Genomic DNA, 21,271 nt, shown 5'->3' on the forward strand with positions numbered 1-21,271 from the left:
AAAAAACCTTTAAAAAAAAAAAATAGTGTAAGGGTGAATCCATTCTAAATGTGCTGCTCATGCTTTGATAGATCACTTTCATAACTATCCATATTTATCCAATGTAACGATACAAACCCTACTCCTTCCTCAGCCTTCACAATTCCAGGTACAGGGAGAGAATCCATGTTTTCATATTCTTTTCCTAAATTCATCATACTCTTGGGCTTAGCGGTGAGTTAGGTATTTTCCTTGCTGCTCATTGCCACTTTTGACTGTTGTTTCTTCTCTTTTACTTAAAAAGAGAGTTTTAAAGCTTATGCCATCAAAAAATACTATACTCCCTTCCTGTTAGAGCAGTTATTTACAGGACCCTGATCACTTTTCCTCATCCATCTAATATTTTTTATAGATTTATTTATATTATTATTTAATTTAATGAATTTATTTATTTTGGCTGCGATGGGTCTTTGTTGCTGCGTGTGGGCTTTTCTCTCGTTGCGGCGAGCAGGGGCTACTCTTCGCTGCAGTGCATGGGCTTATTGCGGTGGCTTCTCTTGTTGCGGAGCACGGGCTCTAGGCATGTGGGCTTCAGTAGTTGTGGTGCACGGGCTTAGTTGCTCCGCAGCATGTGGGATCTTCCTGGACCAGGGAAATAAAATGTAATATTTTAACCTCTGGTTTATTGTCACTCTTTCCAGTGCTGTTGTAATTCTTTTTTCTTTTTTTTAAATATTTATTTATTTATTTGGTTGTGCTGGGTCTTAGTTGCAGCAGTCAGTCTCCTTAGTTGCGGCTCGCAGACTCCTTAGTTGCAGCTCGTGGGCTCCTTACTTGTGGCATGGGAACTCTTAGTTGCGGCATGCATGTGGGATCTAGTTCCCTGACCAGAGATGGAACTGAGCCCCCTGCATTGGGAGTGTGGAGTATTAACTACTATGCCACCAGGGAAGTCCTGCTGTTGTAATTCTTTAAAATTATCCATGCAGATGATTCTCTCAGTAATTCCTTGGCTTCAAAGTTCCTTGACTTTCACTCCTCCATAATACATACAGTCTTTCATCCTACTTTATCCTTTTACTCTTCCACTTTTGACTGAGAGATTGACATTAACAACAACTGTATTTTCTCCAAATTTCAGGTTCCAGCATAGCACCACTTCCTGTTCTTTCGCACCACTGCCTCTAATCAACCACCTCCGACAGCTCTTCTACCCTTCTAACTTACATTCTGTTGATTCTCCTACATTTTCACTCTTTCTCTCTGACTTCATTCCTCAGTTTCCTCTTTTACCAGCTTGGATTTCATGGTCTATCATTTATTAAAATAACTCCTTGCCCCCTCTCCATTCATTGTATTCACCTGGCAAAATCTAAACCTCGGTGAAATCAAAGTCATCACCAATCTCATGCCTGGTCTTTGGCAACTGAGCAGATTTGGGGAAAACATTATGACCAATTTTACTTCAAATTCATGATGACTATATTCAGGTGGGGAGCCAGTAACCACACTGTATTTTTTAATTCTTCTTATTTTCCTATTCTCCTAGGTAACTACACCGTGTCCTCGTTTCTCAAACCTCCATCTTCTTCCCTTCACTCTCAGTGAGATTATTAGTTGCTGCTTCACATTTCATTGAGAAAATATGAATAACCAGGAAATATCTACACACTTCTTCATCATATCTACCTTCCTACCAGCAAGCACATCTTGTTCTCTGCCTTTCTTTAATTTGTCTGTGTCACCATAAGGCCAGTTCCTCCACCTGTTCTTTAAATTTCATTCCCTCTCACTTACCAAAACACACCATTTGTTATAGGTTGAATTGTTCTTTCCCCAAATTCATATGTTGAAGCCGTAACCTCATTACCTCTTTAAAGAGGTAATTACATTAAAATGAGGTCTTTAGGATGGGTCCTAATCCACTATAACTGTGAAGATACTCAAATGTTTATTTGCAGACCAGTCATTCCCGCTTAACATCAGACTCATGTATATCAAAACGTCTACATGTGGCTGACTAATATGTTTCTCACATTAAACATGTCCAAAACAGAATTCTGTTTTAACCTGCTCTTCTTAGCCTCTCTCCCCTTAGTACATGACAACTCCATTCTTCCAGCAAAAACAAAGCAAAACAAAACAGAAATTCTTATTGTTATCCATGAGTCCTCTTAAAGTTCTCATACCCCTTATTGAATCCATCAGCAAATCCTGTCAGCTAGACCTCCAGATACCTGCAGGGCTTCCTATCCCACGCTGCTTTATTATCATCTGATTAAACACAATTTTCTCATTTTTCTACCTTCTCTCCCACTCTATTTAACTCTATGAAAACAGGGATTAGAGTCTGTTTTCTTTACTGCTGTATCTCCATGCCTAAAACAGTGCCTGGCACATAATAAATACTCAGTAAACACCTTGAGTAAATAAGTAAATAAGTCTATTAATAAGAATATGATACATTCCCTCATTTTTTGTGATATGCTTACATAACCAATAGCTTCTTGGCCTCCCTTTTACTGACAGCACTTCCTCAACAACACTGGTTAAATCTTACTTCCTGCCCTGGTTTCATGATAGACTGGTGTGGAAACTGACTTGAATATTCTGATCCCCGGGCAAACCTAGGATTCTGGGAGAATTAACACTTGAGAGGGCAACAGCTGACCAATAGGGGATGGTTGCTGATGCGTAAATGCCCCTGCTTCCATTCCATGAACCGTCTAAATCATATTTCACACAGTGCCTCAAGCTGTCCACAGCATGAGCAAACCATTTGCCAATGATGGTAACTTATTGGTGATGCAATCTTGTATTCACTCTACTTTCTTCCTGGGGATCTCTTTCTGAAATAAACTGGCTGCACTCAAACCCTTGTCTCAGGTTCTGCTTTCTGGACAGAACCTAGGCTAATGCAATTTTTCTGAGTTCCAAAGTATGCCCTGGTATATAACAGGCACTTAATAAACACTTTCAGAATAAATGAATTGTAGAATCCATTATAAAGGCAAGAACACTTATTACACATTTTTAGATGTCTTATGAGATCAAGTTTGTGTTATTTATGTCATCTCCTAGTGCTTCACTTATAACTGTATAACAAATACCAGGAACACAATGTTCCAGGAGTCAATAATGTTTTCAATTATTTTTTTTCCAAATTAAGAGGATGATGGGATGTTTAAATCTAAGCTTTAGAATACCTTCCATTTTAATGGAAAAAAGAGATGAATTACAGTATGAAAAATTTCATTAGTGCCTTCTACTAAAACCTACTCCATTGGAAGATTAATGGCATCTTGCATTTTAACTCTAAAACTCAAGAAACTCTTTTAATTTGCACTTTAAAAAAATTGTCTTCCTTCAGAACAATGTGTATAGTCATTGAATTTCTACATGCTACTCAATGGGTAAAATTCAAACCAAACAGTAAAAATGAGAGATAAAGGACTTCATACATCTTGGCAAAAGTAAGGTAAAGGACCACAGTTAGAGTGGCTTGTAGTGTTTCTAATTCCACATTTATTTTCTTTTCCCAGCGATAAAAAGTAAAATTATTTCCCAAAGTACTTCTGGCTGGTAGCAGCTGACATGAGGATCACCATTTCCTGGTTCTAGTTTGGTTAAATGAGGCTTATAGTAGAGACCTAGAAATATAGGCACAACGATTAAGTGCACAGGACAGTCAGTAAATGACCCTTCATACAACCCAACGTTTTCTCTAACCCATCTTGTCACACCTGCAACTTCATCAGTTTCTTATGCACATCCTCCTATAAGTTTGTAAGATCTGTGCATGATAAAAGATAACAGATTCAGCTTTCTGGTATGCAAATGAATTTCTGCAATAGTAAGTGTCTTCTTTTGGCTTATTGAGGGCGGAAATGGGAGAGAGAAAAAAGTTACTCTTCTGGATACACAATGATAATGACTGAAGTCTCAGTTCAGATTCCTACCTGAAAATGTTACTGTCATTTTGCTGAATGTTTTACATTTAATTTTTTATTTTGGTGACAGTTCTATAACGAACTCTTCCATTATCTATGAAAGTCTTAGCTGTTACCTTTTCATAGACTGAGTATAAACAGGCAAAATGGGTGGGTACAAACCTGGGCTAAAATTGAAGGTAATTACTAAAGATCCTCGGTGCACAAGTCTTTCTGTAGCCTCCTCTGGGGATTCTCAAAGCCTATTTGAATTGACCAAGACTTAGAAAGTTAATTTTCCATTCTGGGGTTTTTCTAATCCTAGATATCCAGTAAAAGTTTAGGGGGGTTTGTTTGTTTTTATAAGGATTAAGAGAGCAGCAAATGTTAAAATTATATTTATCTTTAACTAAAGTAGTTCTTAAGTCAAGTATATCTAATGACATCCTATTAAAGTATCTTGTCAATCATGAAGATAAAATTAGGTGTTACAAGGGAACCAACCAACTTATATGGTCAGGTGACTTTATTTCATGAATGATTAAGAAGTAGTCTGTTGTCATGAAAAATGAAATAGTACCTTTGAAATATTTAGAAATATTTTATAACACATTGATAAAACAATAAACTGTATGGCACAGCTCTTTTGCTTTCAGTACACTTTCCCATATATCAATGGTTTTGAACTGTCCAAAGCTAGGGCAAAAGGATTTATCCTTATCACACAAACTAAAGAATCAAGGCCGTCCTGAACTTTTAATCAGCTTGCTCAAGGCACAGTTTGTAAGTGACTGAGTCTAAGCTTAGGCTCAGGTTAATTTTAAATTTGTAAATAAACCAAACAGAAAAAGAATGAAGGGATAGCTGTTTTCTTAGTGGAAGCCCAGGTTTTGTTTCCCATAAAACATTTAAAATAAAAATAGAACATATTAATAGTCATTATTATAACATTATAATCATGAATAATGACAAAATGTAGCACAAACTGTTAATTAAATGAAAATAATGTAGTTAATAGTAGTTAATAATCCAAGTTAGTAAAAACTATTGTTTTTCCTACCAAATATTTATTACTATTATCATTCTAAATGACCCGCTAGAACACTTTAAACTCCTAACTATATGCAGAAGTGTATGTAGCCACTTTAAATTGTGTGGTTGCAACAGTACACACACTTGAGTATAAAAAGAAGTATCACTTGCATTTAATTTATTTTTTATTATCCTCATGCTTTATATTTTTAATTAATTTTTATTGGAGTATAGTTGATTTACAACGTTGTGTTAGTTTCTGCTGTACAGCAAAGTGAATCAGTTATACATATACATACATCCACTCTCTTTTAGATTCTATTCCCATATAGGTCATTACAGAGTATTGAGTAGAGTCCCCTGCGCTATACAGTAGGTTCTTATTAGTTTTCTATTTTATATATAGTAGTGTATTTATGTCAGTCCCAATCTCCCAATTTATCCCTCCCCCTCCCCTTCCCCCTTGTCACTTTTTAAAAATACAACCAAAGTTTTCTTGATATTACTTTTTCAATTAGCATATGAAAATTTTCCATTTTTAATTCAAGATTACAAAGTCACTGCTAGCATTAGGCTCAGTGTATTCAGATTTTAACTCAATCAATACAATATTTTTCTTTCTCCTATCTTCTTCCTCCCTTCTCCCTATGAATAGTGTAAATTTCTAGAAGCTTACCTATCTCTTGCATTGAGCAAAGGGCCATGGCTTTATATGACTTTCTCTAGCCATGCTGCCTTCAGCTTCCTGGTGGCTGGGCTGTCTTGATTTTGGTTATCCTCATATGTTGGCATCCATTAATAATATCCTCCATTCTTTGATAGCCTCTGCTCCGTCAGTTTACATTTACAATATCATCCAAATTCCTCTTCTAGTTGGCCAGTACTTCTGAGTTCAACTTGAGAATTGAACCAAGGTTACTTTAGCTTGCTATATCCCTCTAAGCTTAGTTAATCTTTTTAAAAAAAAAATCTACCCTCTTGAGAGGCTGACCCTTTCTCAGGTACTGACAAGTACCTAAATTATAGTCATATTCCCTACAATGCTTTGCTTCTTTCGGGTTAGTCAGAATCTTCTCTCTCTTTGGAAAGGAAAATAACTTTTCAGTTGTCACATATTACAGAGTTTATGGTTTGTAATCCAGTCCCTCAGTCATATGCTTTCAGTTTTGATCATTAGAGAGTTTCAGAAAAGATTATTCTCTCACACCTGCAATCAAAAGCCATGGCTCTCAAGATAATTCTCCATTCAAGAGTGTGTCTACCAACCTGTAAGAATACAAAAATTGGCTCTCTCTAAGTTAGAAGGAAGTACAGTGGACCAAAAGATGCTACAAGAGGACAGAGAATGGAGATAAGAGAAGATCCCTCAATTAAAGCCTCTATATATTATTCCCTTTCATAGATTCTGTTCCTTCTTATTGTTTAGACATTTATTTTACATGTTGATTAGTAGTATAATAACTCTTACATTTCTCTTTAAAGAAATGTTCACTGAACACTTGAAAAGTCCAGATGCTATGCTAGATTTTTTTTGGTTTCAACATGAAGATCACACAGTCTCTGTGTTCAAGATCCTCACAATTTTATTAAAGGTAGCCAGATAACAGATAACTAGAGTGTAATAGATTGAAGGCCATAACAATGAATAGAATAGTATGAATAGAGTGTTCAACTTAGTCTAGAGAATTCCATAAAAGCTTCATAGAGTTGGTCATTTGATCATGCTCAAGAGAGATCAATAGGAATTTCAAAGGTGTATCAAGGTAAAGTGAGCGAAATTATTTTAGAGATTATTGGACCAGGTTACTACTGTCTGACTAGAATTTCTGTGTTCCCATAGGACTTTTTGTGCCTTATCAGAGACTCACACATTTTACTTTAGTGTTAGAAATCTCAGAATCAAAAATAAATCAATGAGCAAATTACTCTAGGTTATCCTAAAACACAAATTTTGATACGTTGCATTCCTCTGCTAGGATGAACTGATCAACTGTTTGGCTCTGTTTCACAATTAATTGGTTAATTCAGTCAAACTGGCCATCAGATTAATTGACTGGTTAGATCAGTTATCAGGTTGAGTGGTAAATAGAAAAGATCAAATTGTATGTTTTATTTTAAAGGCAAAAACTTGTTTTTAAATTTTATGTTTCTTACGGTAGGACTGTTGATATTGGAAAAACATAAAATGTTTACATTTTTACATAGCACTTTCAACTGAGTAGTTATGTAAGTGAGGAAGGTGTCTTTGACTCCACTTTACTGATGGAAAGATTAAGGCACATTGGGATTAAGTAAATTTTGACTGTAGTACTACTAATAAGTGACATATCTAGGAGTTGAACTCAAGGACTACTGACTCCAAATCTAGTATTGCTTTTCTCTAATTAGTGCAAAGGAATGGAATGTTGTGTGGAGTTTTAGAGCCATCAATAATTAAAAGATATTCCAATTCATAAGACATTGTTATTTTAAACACGGAAACATTTTCTTGCCTTAATTGTTAGAGTGGGGTAATTTTTCCAGCTTTACAGTTTAGAAACACTTAAGGCAGATAGATGACCTTGCACAATAATATTAGAAATAAGGTACCATCAAAAAATGTGTCATAAATTATTATCATGAAACTTTTCTAAAATTAATTAGACAAATATAAGATCTCATGTGAGCTTCCCTATAATATTAGTTGGGTGATATAGACTTCTAAGGCCCATATTTTTTCCTATTTAACCAGTTGAACAAGAGTATCAATTAAAGTACCTACAGCATGATTGGTACTTTTGGAGATGAAAAAAGAATGAAAGATGGATTTTCTCTATTAAAAATTATTTATTCCCTCCCTCCCTCCCTTCCTTCTGTCTTTCCTTCCTTCCTCTCTTCTTTCCACAGGGATTCATTGTATGAATCTAAATAGTAAACCAGGTCTAAAATATGATCTCGCTCCTGACAAAGCTTACAGTCTAGTGAGAGATAGAATTTCCATTTATTAAAGAATTAGATAATTACATTCTGACCTGTGAGTTTCTAAGTAGAACTGTACAGTCATGTAGAATATGGAATATAACTGATCAGTTTAATTTGTTAATTGAATTTGAGCAGAATTCACAACTCAAACCTCTCTGGATAAGTGAGAGAATTAAACCTAGTGAGAATTATGATGCACTAGAGATCATAGGTCCTGTCTGGCCATGTTCCTCACCCTCCTGCGTTGCAGAGCATTGCTATGCAGAAATTCAAGCTCAGTACTGCCAAATTACCAACTTTTCTAAGTATCTGAAAATTAAAGTTATTGTGTGAAATCTCAATTTTTAAAGATGACAAATCAGACTTTTGGAAAAGATCATGATTATTAAAATAGAATAATCATGGCCATCGGTTTGCAAACTATTTTTTTAAATTTACCTAAGTTTAGGAATTATAACATGTGATAACATTTTTTAACCAGACCACTTACAAATTTGATGATAATTGAACTTGTTTTTGGACCTAGGAAAAGTGCTAAACTATAAATTGAGAAGGAAAACAATAAAAAAAAGAGAAGAGGGGAGGAGAGGGAAAGAAGGATTTGAGAAGGGAAGGGAAGAAAAAGATAAGGGAGGGGAGGGGAGGAAAAAAATCCCTTTGTTCAGAGCCTGTGTGGTGGCTACATTTTCACCCTCAAATTTGTTAAAAGGGGAAAAAAGTTTGGGTTAATTTTTTAAGGAGTCAATTAAAGAAATACTCTCAACTTGCATTTTCTTATGAGTGGTTAACAGATGTTTCCCCAAGTTTGTGAGTTTACTTAAGTGTCAGAGGCTGGACATTTGTATATAAAATCTCTCTCTAGTCAAAAAGAAGCAAATTAGAGGAACCTCTTACCAGTGTAAATATTTCAGACTGTAATAAGCTCCATAATGCCACGGCATAAAAATGCTTGGCCAGAACACATTAACTTGTTCTCTCTAATTTCAGTAACAGTAGAATTTTCTCTTTTGAGTTTGAAATAACAAATCACACTTAGCACAGAAGTTCTCTAAATGTAGGAATCTTTTTAAACTCTGCCTCTTTTGCATGTGAACTTCATTCCTAAGTAGTTAAAAGACAAACTATTAACTTTGTCTTTCACTTCCTTTGAGTCATGACTTGACTTTCAAAACATTTTGGTCAAGCAGACTCAAAGTCTCCTCGTAGAAGAAACATTGAGGAATAATGTACTTCTCTCGCTTTTCAATTCCCCTTCAGGGCAGGGCACATCCGACTGACCCTGGCTTTTGACAAACCTAAGCTGAACAAAATGTAACAAGCTTGTCTGTTTTGAGCAGAATTTTCTATTCTGACAGATACAGCTCAGGAGCATTTGATGTCTGCTTGCTGGTCATAGATAATGGTGCATCTTGGGACCATTGTCGTTCCTGTCAATAAGAAGGCCTGGGGGGACATGCAACAAAGCTACCTTTTGATTCACCATTTTTCCTTCCTTCCCAAGACATTTGTAAGCTTGTGGTCAGCTAGGTCATTTTATTTTATCCTGATGTGCCTTGATAATAGCATGATGTCTACAAAAAATTTGACAGGCCATCGATGTCTGTTTCTCTGACTCCTATGTTATTTTTCAGTCCTTCTTAATGTCAAACATACTTCGAAAGCTACTGATTATGTTGGTTGGGGTGTATTTGACAAGACATCTATTCTTTGATAAAATTAAACTCGTGGGGGTTGATCTTGGAATTTAAGGTAATTTCTTGAGCAACACAAGAGACTCATTCTACTGCTGGCACTCGAGATGTATGAAAAATTGTGAATTCTTTTTAATTCAGATAAGCAATGTTTTTTAGTATAAGTTTGGAAGACTAGAACAAGAGGAAACTGGTAAGTGAAAAAGGACAAATTAGGACTGTGTCACATTAAAGTGGGACCTACTCTCCCATTTATTGAATTAATAAATTCTGTTACAATTATGGATAATATATGCAGGTTGTTTATATATGAAAAGAGGAGTTTACATATAGGTCAGTCTTAGTGAAGAGACTGGTCATTGTTTTCTATTCTTGAAAACCAGTTGGAAGTATATGTTAAGAAATATGTGTGTGTGCACACATATATGTATATATTGTGTAAACATTTATACACACATATATATATATAAACACAAGAAATACATATACATACATACACATATGCAAATACACATATTATGTTATGGAGCATGTATTATGAAATAAAGAAAAATATCATTGCATATAATATGAATATCAAAGGGAATATACAAGTCATGATGGCATGTTTTCAAAGATAATATTGTATCATAGGGTTTTAGAAGGGTTTTCACATCTTGTTTCTGGTCAGATTCTCTGGGTCTCATTCTCCTCACTTTATAGATAAGTAAACAAATGCTTGGAAAACTTTGTGAGTTTTCCCACTGACACTTAGAAATGGACAGGCTGAGAAATAAAACCAAGTACTTTGCATCAACGCCAAGGTTCTTTGCATCACAACGCAATAATGTGTGCAAAGTTCTTGGCACATACTAAGAGCTCAATAAATGTCAGCTAGCATTGTCAGAATTATTTGGTAGATATTGAGAAATTCCTGTAGCTTACTGAATGATTTCATATCTCCTATTGGGAAAGAGGAAATTTTTTCCCTAAATATAATGAGAAAAATTATTCATTCATATACAGAAAAAAAGTTTTTAGCACAATTGCATCCTGGTATTCTAGCACAATAGTTAACTTAAAAAAATCAAATCTAAATAAGTATTAAGTTGGAAGTAACTATTTGCTTAGCTTTCTGATGGACGAACAATTTATTATTGATAAAAAATTAAAATGCTAGCTGATTCTTCATCTTTATATTCTTCATCTTTATATGGTATCATGGCCTTTGAATAATAACCAGAAAATTATTCTTGGAGGTTAAGTATATATTTTAAATTAGCATCAAAAGGAATGTTATGTATCTCTTTTCCCATTAGGAGACACTTTTTGTCTAATTCCTTATTCTAGTGAATTTCTCAAATCATCATGTTCTACAGAAGGGTCCCCTTGTGCCTTTGACTGAGTATTGATCTGTAACTGTGAGAAGAATCCACAGGAAAAGAACCACTAGAATGGAGTAGACATACTCTGGTCAAGGAATGGGTCATAATCTCAAAAACCATCATGGCAAAAATCTTGTAATAAATGAGACAAATAGAGTCCTCAGAATGTCACTTTGGTGGGGGGGCAAAATTAGCCATGGACAAAAGGCTTTTCTGTGTCTTCCCTAAAAACTTAAAATGAAGTTTCAAAAGGCTCTAGCTTACTCCAAGAACTTAACTTGGTGACTAATTCCTCCCAATTACTTCCAAGGACTGTATAGGGATCTGCAACCTGAGAAAACTTTCCCATGTGGAACCCCCTTCGCAGCCCTTAGGTATGACTTCCTCCCACTCTGCTAAGTCATTTGTTATTTTCCATGTTCTCTGGCATGAGATAGTATTGGTTGAATAGTTAAAGATGTCTCCTAGCTTTGACAAAGTCAAGTTTTTATTTCTCTTTCTTGTTCTTGTAGTTTTAGGATGAGTTTTGAAAAAGGAAAGGGAATAAAAAGGCATTTCTCACATATTGAGATGTATTTTTACTCCTGATCCTACTTTGTCTCTGCATTCCACACTGTGATTCAGTTTAGAGTTAGATATTTTTACTTGTATAGTGAAGATGATATCAGGGTATTTTTACAGTCTTTGGAGCTAAGATGCTCTAGATTTCTTCAAATCATCACTTATTCTATTTCAAGTTTTTCTTCAAAATAATCACTATAACAGTCAGGGCTTATTAAGCATTTATAGTTTTCCAGGCAATGGTCTGTGGACTTAACAAACATTGACTCTTCTGTTATTTGGAGGTAAATAATATTACCCCAATTTAACTGATAACATTAGAGAAAACCGAGACAAAGAAATCATTAGTAACTTGCCCAAGGTAATACAGTTTGTAAATAATGGCACTATGATTTGAACCCAGGTAGTTTGACTACACATCTTTTAAATACTATTCTATGTAACATAGTGGAAATGGGAAGTAGGATTCAATTTACCTACACACACGTGTGTGTGCGTGCACAGAATTCAATTTTCAATGTATTTTCTCTTTTTTCCTTTCTGACATTCCCCACAGAAATAAATATAAGAATTTACAGGAAACTTTGGGAAAAAAATAAACACACAATATTAGAGTAAATTATATTCATTTACCATACATGCTAATCTTGTCTCTTTAGAGTGTAAGAATCTATTATGAGGATCTCGAACTCTAGTGGAACACTGAGGAGAGAAGCTACTGTACAGCAGATAAATTTGCTGATGACAGGGGGACAACCTGCCAGTTCCCCAGATAATCTAGTTATCTTGGTTGATTAGACTAGAATATGGTCCTGATGTTTCCAGCAGAGGCTTCTTCCTTTCTTTCCTTCTGTAAAGCTTGATTGAGCTTCCAGCAAATGCTGGGAATAAATTAATAAAATAGGCCCAATCTCTGGCCTTATGAAGTGTGTGGTGAGAGGTTAGATAACCAAGCAACATAAACTTGATTGTATAATTACTGAAGTGGTATATCCTACAAAGGAAAAGTAGAGGTACAATGGGAATGTAAAATATGTTAGCTAACCCAGTCTTTTTTTTTCTATTATTGAAATACAGTTGACTTATGATATTAGATATTAGATTAGTTTTAGGAATACAACATAGTGACTCAATTGTTTTATACATTAGGCACTGTACAAAGTTATTACAATATTATTGATTATCTGGCTGCACATTACATCCCTGTGACTTATTTATTTTATAACTGTCATTTGTACCTCTTAATCCCTTTCACCTATTTTGCCCATTCTCTCATACCCCTCCTCTGGCAACCACTAGTGTGTTCTCTGTATCAGTTTTGTTATTTTTTTTCCTGTGTTTTGTTTTTTTAGATGCTGTATATGAGTGAAAACACACACTATTTTGTCTTTCTCTGTCTGACTTATTTCACTTTGCATAATACCCTCTAGGTCCATCTACATTGTTGCAAATGGCAAGATTTCATTCTTTTTTATGGCTGAGTAGTATTCTATTGTGTGTGTATATATATCACATTTTCTTTATCCATTTGTTTATTGATGGGCACTTCCATATCTTGGCTATTGTAAATTATGCAGCAATAAACATTGGGGTGCATGTAACTTTTCAAATTAGTGGGTTTTTTTCCTTTGGGTAAATACTCAGACATGGAATTGTTGGATCGTATGGTAGTTTTATTTTAAATTTTTCGAGGAAACTCCACACTGTTCTCCATAGTGGCTGTACCAATTAAAATTCCCACCAACAGTGCATGAGCATTCCCTTTTCTCCTCATTCTCACCAACACTTGTTATTTCTTTTCTTTTGTATGAGAGCCAGTCTGACAGGTGTGAGGTGCTATCTCATTGTGGTTTTGATTTGCATTTCTCTCGTGATTAGTAATTTTGAGCATCTTTTCATGAAGGCCTGAGAAAGTAACAGTTAAACCGAAAAATAAAGGATGAGAAGAAAACTCTCCTTTCGTGGATTTGTGAGAAATTTCTGGATTCATAGACTGTAAGTCAAGTAAAACTTCTAAAAGAGGCTTTATGTCCTTTAACACAGAGTTTCAGGGGAAAATTTTCAAATGAATTAGCACTACAGTGTAATTTATGAAAGCTTTTATACACTTTAGAAAAGTGACTTAACCTCTCTGAGATTCAGTTGTTTCGTCTGTAATTGGTTTTAATAAAATTTCCCTCTCATGTTTCTTGAGAGGATGAAATAAGATACCTTTCACAGAGAACAGGACAGTACCAAGCACATAGCAGGAATGTATAATTGTTTAATTCTTACCCAATTTAAAAAATCAATCATTCTCTTAGCTAACATAAGGACTTGTCATCTCAGTCCACAGTCATGCAAATAAACTATTATATTCACCCAAACTACCAGAACAGCAGCCCTGTTACACAGTAAGTCCCCATTATGCCAGTAGTGCTGGTCGTATTTCTTTATGAGCAACTTGTTCACTTTGTGCTATCAGGGTTGTTATTTTCACTCCTCTTTAAAGTGAAGAAGACAGTGGAAAACTTAGGAAGGAATAATAAGTTGTTGAAATAACGAGGATCAGGTTGCCCTGTATATTTCTAAGCTTACTCACATCTTCTATCCAGGACACACTCTATGCTTATCTCCTTTATTTCCTAGTTCTTTCTTCCACGTACTTCTTGTGACCCTACACCACGTTTACCTCCAGTCTCACTATGAACCCTATGTGCCAGTGCTTTACAATGTTTGTGTTTGTCTTTTGCAAGGTAATAGTTATCTAACGATGAATCCAAGTCGATAGGTTAATATGAGTATAGTGAAAGTTAGGTCAACTAGATCTTTTACCAGTAGACTTCTGCTTACTTTGTTCCTGTAAAATATTGCCAGATTCTGAGTTCAATAAAAATGGAATGATTTTGCCTATATATTAGTATTGGTATCTGTTTCCTCATCTATTAAAATATATAGTCTTTTATTGCTAATATTTTCAATTTTATCTGTTAGGCTCCTCCATGTTATCTTTGGATATCCCTGGCATATAAAGATGATTAAGCAAAAAGAAGTGTAAAAGATCACATATTTGTTCAAAATTGCATAGGAAACCATCTCAATGCCCAAGTTAGACTAGGGGTTTGGGAAATATCTATAACTCTTTTCTCATATCAGTCAACTGCTTGGTGTTACCTCTGATGCTGGTTCTCATTAATTCTTACTGATTATTTGAAAGCACTTCTGTCTACAACCTTGTCTAAACTTTATTCTCTAACAACATCTCTTAGGGCTTTTTCTTATATACAGTAGGCTAAGGTTTCTCAATAATTTAGCATATGCAAACAATTTTATGGATGTTTGGCAAAAAAAAAAAAGGGTGCCAATTTTATCCAAATTAAAAAAAGTTATCATGATGTAAACTTATCAAAATAAAGCATGATGTTATATCATAGTATTATTATAAATAGTATTCATTATTAAATCGGAGAGCAAGATTACTTGGTTTTTGGTCTTTCACAAAGGTCTCTACATCTGGCCTGTTGACAGCTTGGGCCATTTGTCAGTGTCCACATCCAGTTAGCTTCTCTCATAACTCTGTAGTTTTTTTTCAGCAAGGCAACTTTAACTCATGATTATAACTCTTTGGTAACTAATCAATTAGTATTGAATATCTAGTATTTGCTTACAGTCTAGATACTTAAATACATTAAGTCCATAGGATATAGCAGACAAAATTTCTGGCCCTTGAAAAACGTAAGTTAAAGAGGAAAGACAGACAGTAAATTATATATGTAATGAATAAGTAGATTATTGAGTCCATTAGAAAGTGATGTGTTATAAAATAGTAGAACAGAGTAAGAGGGATAACAAATGCTTTGTGAAGCATGTAGAGACAGAACTTTCAAGTCAGTCCTCATTGAGAAGATGAGATATGAGCAAAGCCATGAAGGTGGTGAGAAATTAGACAAGTGGATATCTCTGGAGTAAGAGTGTCCCAGGCACAGGGAACTGCTAGAGTAAAGGCTTTGGACTTGGCAAGTCCAAAAAGCAGTGAGGCTGGATTAAAGTGATAATGGGGAAAAATAATAAGACAATAGACATTTTGATGAAGAATGGAGTTCTCACAAAAGACTACTTTCAATGCAGTAATAAATACTAAATCAAGAAGCATATCATTTTCATTTTCAAGAAATACAACACAATGATAAAAATCACAATTAACAGGTAATTGTCATGAAAATACCTATATTGAGAGAGTTTGTAATCTTTTAACTACATTTTTGTCAAGTTGAACTAGACAGTACATAGTATATGGACAACATTTTTTTTTTTTTTTTTTTTTTTTTTGCGCGGTATGCGGGCCTCTCACTGTTGTGGCCTCTCCCGTTGTGGAGCACAGGCTCCATATGCTCAGGCTCAGCAGCCATGGCTCATGGGCCACACCGCTCCACGGCATGTGGGATCTTCCCGGACCGGGGCACGAACCCGTGTCCCCTGCATCGGCAGGCGGACTCTCAACCACTGCACCAGGGAAGCCCTATGGACAACTTTTGAGAGCAGTAAAGACTATAAGAAGACAAAAAGAATGAACTCAATATGCTATTTACTTCCATTTAGTACTAAACTACATTTCTTCATATTCTGTTACCTCATTTTTATAATATGTAACTAATTTATTTTTTCAGTGGGTGAAGGATATCATTAGGTGATGGTAAAGATTAAAAAAAGAAAAGTGATTGTCATTTTTACCATAGAGTCCTAAGTAATACTGAGAGCTCATCCTCAAGCTAAAAACACTCACACGATGTCCAGAAAATGATAGCTTCATGCTATTCAAGATGTGCATTACATCTTTTTGAGCTTTCTTCTTGAAATTAATCATAGCAAGTATTTTTTTCTGCCATTTTCAGTGCCTTGAAAGGCCACCTTTTTGTCTCATCCCTGATGCACAACTTTCCCCTCAAAATAGCATACTTCAGGGTGAAAAATAAAGGTACATCCTGCCCAAAGAAGTACACATATTGTACATAATTGTGCAATTGTGTAGAATAACAAGGTTGTACAGTCTCAGTTTTCAAAATTCTATTCTACGTGGAATTAAGATTTTCAGATACATTGTTGAATGCACATTGATCTCTGCAAATAAAATGATGTAGGAATCATCATTCAGGTGTAAACCCTTTTATTGAGTTTCCCTTTCTTGTCAAACATGTACTTCAGTGGTCCATGAGTTCTAATCCCAATGCATTTTGAAATCCATGTGACAGCTAAGAAAATTGCCTTATTCTAAATAAATATTCCTTTTTCTGTAGCATGATTTTTTTAGTGATGATCAAAACAAAAACCTTCTTCCTGAGGCTTACATGTCACCAGTACATTTTCAAGCACTGAGCCTCAGTGGTTCCCTCCAGCTGTAAAGCAAGGTGTCGGTACATATCCATGACAGTAATTGTTCCTTTATACTACATTCTGTTGAAATGATACATTACTTACCCAAAGGGGCATGTGACAGAGAAAATTTTCCAATGTTTTATTCTTTTTCCTCTCATAGAATAACTGTCTTTAATTGTTTGCTAGTTTCTGAGAGGTCACTGTGCTCTGTTAAAAAAAAAAAAATTGTGAAAGCATGGAAGGCATCCTGCCCATGTTTCATAGCAGATAAGGCAGTGAGTATTAGAGACTGGTGGGTTGATGGCCCAGTAAAATCTTATTTTTCCAATATACATCATTGCAATTCGTACTTTTAGTCTTCCATTGTGGGTTCTTGAGAAATTCCTCAGACTTTCAGAGTTACTTGGTCTAGTACCTGATAGGTTTCCATTGTTTTCTGACACCAGTGTCCTATTCATGGTATGTTTTCTCATATTTACTACTTTATTCCCCACTTTTAGGTATCATTTCCCCCTTTTGAATCATTGATCCATTTTCCTTAATTGGTGATGCAAAATAGCACAATAATAACAAAAAGCAAAATTTAATAAATCTAACAATAATATAGATAAGACATGAAAACACCTCAGTTGAAAGAAATTGAACCCTATTCACTAAATACTGATTGAAAGCATAATCTTTGCCCATGATGGCCATTAAAATATAAATATTAAGAACTAAGGAAATTTCTGCAGAAAACTTATTTGTGCCATTGTATGCATTAAACTGCATTTTTAAATTGCCAAGAAAATTTAGCATCACTTAAGAGGCCACTGGGAATTACCATAGTCAATATTACAAATTTCGAGGAGAACGTTCTATGCTTTTGTTGAACTAGACCTTTCTGTGTTACTGAATAATAGCATATATATATATGTGTGTGTATATACACACACACACACACACACACACACACACACAGCTGATATTGTGGTCTCAATTTGAAATGCCTCTCTTCCTCCCCTCTTCTTTCCCTTTTCTGATAACTAGAATTCATCCTAATCTTCAAGGCTCAGTTCAAATGCCATTTTCCCCATGATTCTTCTATATCTTGCTTGTTTCTTCCAAGCAAGAACAAAACCTTTCCCTGTACATATAGCAAATAGTTGGCTTTTCTCTTACAGCACTCACCATATTTTGTACTGCTTTCTTCCAATCACCTTTAGGGTAAGAAAATCAGTTTTTCAGTGTTATAGTTAATTACTTGTAGAGCAAGGACCAGACCTCAGATTTGTTAGCTCTCAGTCCAGTGGTCTATCTACTACAAAAAGCTGCCTTTACATCTCTGTCAAATGGATGTTCTATTTCTATGATTTTTATTTCTTACTGTTTTATTTATATTTTTATGGGTTTTCTGTTCCAGGATCCCCTCAGATTGTATTTTACTGGCAGAAGAGATAGTATTTATTATTGTACTTTGTGAAAACCTCAACAATACTCAGCAATAAATTATGTCTAAACAATGATAAAGAAAAAAGAAGATGAAGAGCGAAGCAGAGGAAGGAAAAGAAGGAGGGAGAAGAGAAGGGGTAACAACCATAGAGCAAATATTAATGCCATCTCTTACAAAGAAAGCACATTTCAAGAATAAACAGGGGTTCTCTACTCCTACCTTTGACTTAGAAGCAGGGAGGGGGAAATTAACAAATCCATAGAGCAAGTAGTGTTTGTCAACAACTGGGAACCATCATTGGGTGGATTTAGCTTCCTAATCACATTAGTGGGAATGACGGGAAAATATTTGGCAGGGAGAGTAATGTTAGTAAATAGTTCTCAAGTGACTGAGACAAATGGTTGCTTTCAATCACAATCTTCTGAACATCACTCAAGACAGCATCTTGTAGAACAGTAGCTTGTATTCCTTATACTGTGCTTTTATTATTCTCTCTCAAATTCCAGTTGTCTGTTTTCCTGTTTATTCCAAATATGAATTCAGAATTTGTTCCCTTCACAACTGTGATTGCATTTGTTCTGTTTAGGTTTATTTTCTTCACTTGTAAGTCTCCATTACATTTTAAGCTCTTCAATGGAAGTTTCTAATTCATCTCAAAGTGGCCGGAGGGCAAGGCAGTTACTTGATTCTTCACACATGGCACTATTAACCCCAAAGAGCTGGCTGAAAACCCAGCACTATTTCATGTGTTTTGAACAATGCAAAACTTTGGGGGACTACCATCTTTGTAAATTATATGTACTCTGGAGTTTACTTTGAACGGACACTGTTTATCTTCTGCATTTGCAGAAATAAACAGAAAAAAAACTTTAAATAATAACAATTGCATTTGATTTTTGATATTCCTTGGCAACTAATCACAACTCTTCTGAAAGACTCTACCCATGACATGTAAATATTTGACAAGAAGCTAAAATATAACTATCTGAGCCTCTTATGAATTTAATGATTCCTGCATAGAGAGCCAGAAAGCAGACTGAGAATAAAATATCATTGCAGAAAAAGGGGAATGGATAATGAGGTTCACCAACCAATATGTTGGCACTCTTAATGGCCTTCTGTGTGTGCTGCTAATGGGAAAATTCTGTATTGATGGTTCCTGTTTATGTTATGCACTATAAAGTTTGGAAAAACACAAGTTTTATTCAGGCTATACAGCCAAAAGCTGTCACACAAATAACCTTCCAGATCTCTGTTACTTTTCTTCTATAAGACATGTCTACCTTTGGTTTTATAGTGCTAAATTAGTCTGAAGATCAATGTAGAGGACTTTTATAGAATCAAAGGAACTTGCATTGGAAAGGACTTAAAAAGCCTTTTCTTAAAATTGTATTTATTTATTTATTGCTGCATTGGGTCTTCGTTGCTGTGCATGGGCTTTCTCTAGTTGCGGTGAGTGGGGACTACTCTTTGTTGTGGTGCGCAGGCTTCTCATTGTGGTGGATCCTCTTGTTGCAGAGCATGGGCTCTAGGTGAGGGGGCTTCAGTAGTTGCAGCACATGGGTTCAGTAGTTGCAGCGTGCGGGCTTAGTAGTTGTGGCATACGGACTCAATAGTTGTCGCTCGAGGGCTCTAGAGCACAGGCTCAGTAGTTGTGGCGCATGGGTCTAGTTGCTCCACGGCATGTGGGATCTTCCCAAACCAGGAATCAAACCCATGTCCCCTGCATTGGCAGGCGGACTCTCAACCACTGCTCCACCAGGGAAGTCCCCAAAAAGCTTCTTAAAAAAGTGAAAATTGCAGACTAAGACCCCCCAAGCTAAATCCAAATCAAGTGTGTGTTGTTCAGCTAACAGACCGACAGACTGTTTTTTTTTAAAAAAAGAATTTCCACACCTTTAGTTACCAAAACCCCCATGCCCTTTTGTCATGCATTCACTTGAACCACTTAGAAACATTATCTGCATGTCTTTCTTATTTATGAGGAGGGAAACTGAGACTTAAGAGTAGATAATTAGCATGCCCCAAACCATATAGCTAGTTAGCAGTAGAACTGGGCTTATAACTTAAAATTCTTGGTTCTCAGCTCAGAGCTTTTACTGTTCTAAAAGTTTAACTGTGATAAAAGTATTATGTACTATAGCATTATTACATGAATTGGATTTCTTTCTCAAAATATTGGAGCTCTCAGAATATGTATTCATGCATATTGGTGGAGGGTTCTCAGAGAACGGAGAAGCTCAAGTCCCAGAGTACACACCATGATGCAGCTTGTCTCTCAAGTCAAAGGGATTAATAAGACATGACTACACCTTCTAGCGATAGCTTTTTTACTGCTAGAAATGCCAGTGAACCACAGAGAGGGTGAACACTTCCTGCTATATCCACCCAGCAATTATCTGGAGAAATATGCAAGATACCAGTATAGACACCAGTAATGTATAAATGTGTTTACTTTTTTGATGGGAGGAACTAGGAGGTGAATTTACTAGCACTCCAAGAAAACCTAGGGATATAAAAGGAATACAGTCTGTCGTTTCATCAATGTGACGGACAACCTAAATGATAAAGTGACTCAAGATTCATTTCAGAGAAACATAATTGGTGAGCACCAAAAGTTTCTTTGCCACATTGGTTTGGATTTGGTGCTTTAGACTGACAAAATCAAATTTTAAAAGGCTGCTTCCTTTAGCATAACATGTAGTTAACCAAAGAAGTCCCTTACCCATCACTCTTTCTGGTATGGTGAAGGCAGCTTTCGGAAATAGAAGCACGCTATTAAATGGTCTGTTCCTCTAAATCTATTTTGTGGTGTTAAAAATTCCTCCTTTGGGCTTCCTCGGTGGCGCAGTGGTTGAGAGTCCGCCTGCCGATGCAGGGGACACGGGTTCGTGCCCCGGTCTGGGAAGATCCCACATGCCGCGGAGCGGCTGGGCCCGTGAGCCATGGCCGCTGAGGCTGCGCGTCCGG

This window comes from Monodon monoceros, unplaced genomic scaffold, assembly GCF_005190385.1.
Source record: "Monodon monoceros isolate NGI ecotype Baffin Bay Population unplaced genomic scaffold, NGI_Narwhal_1 Super_Scaffold_16, whole genome shotgun sequence".
Classification (NCBI taxonomy): Eukaryota; Metazoa; Chordata; class Mammalia; order Artiodactyla; family Monodontidae; genus Monodon; species Monodon monoceros.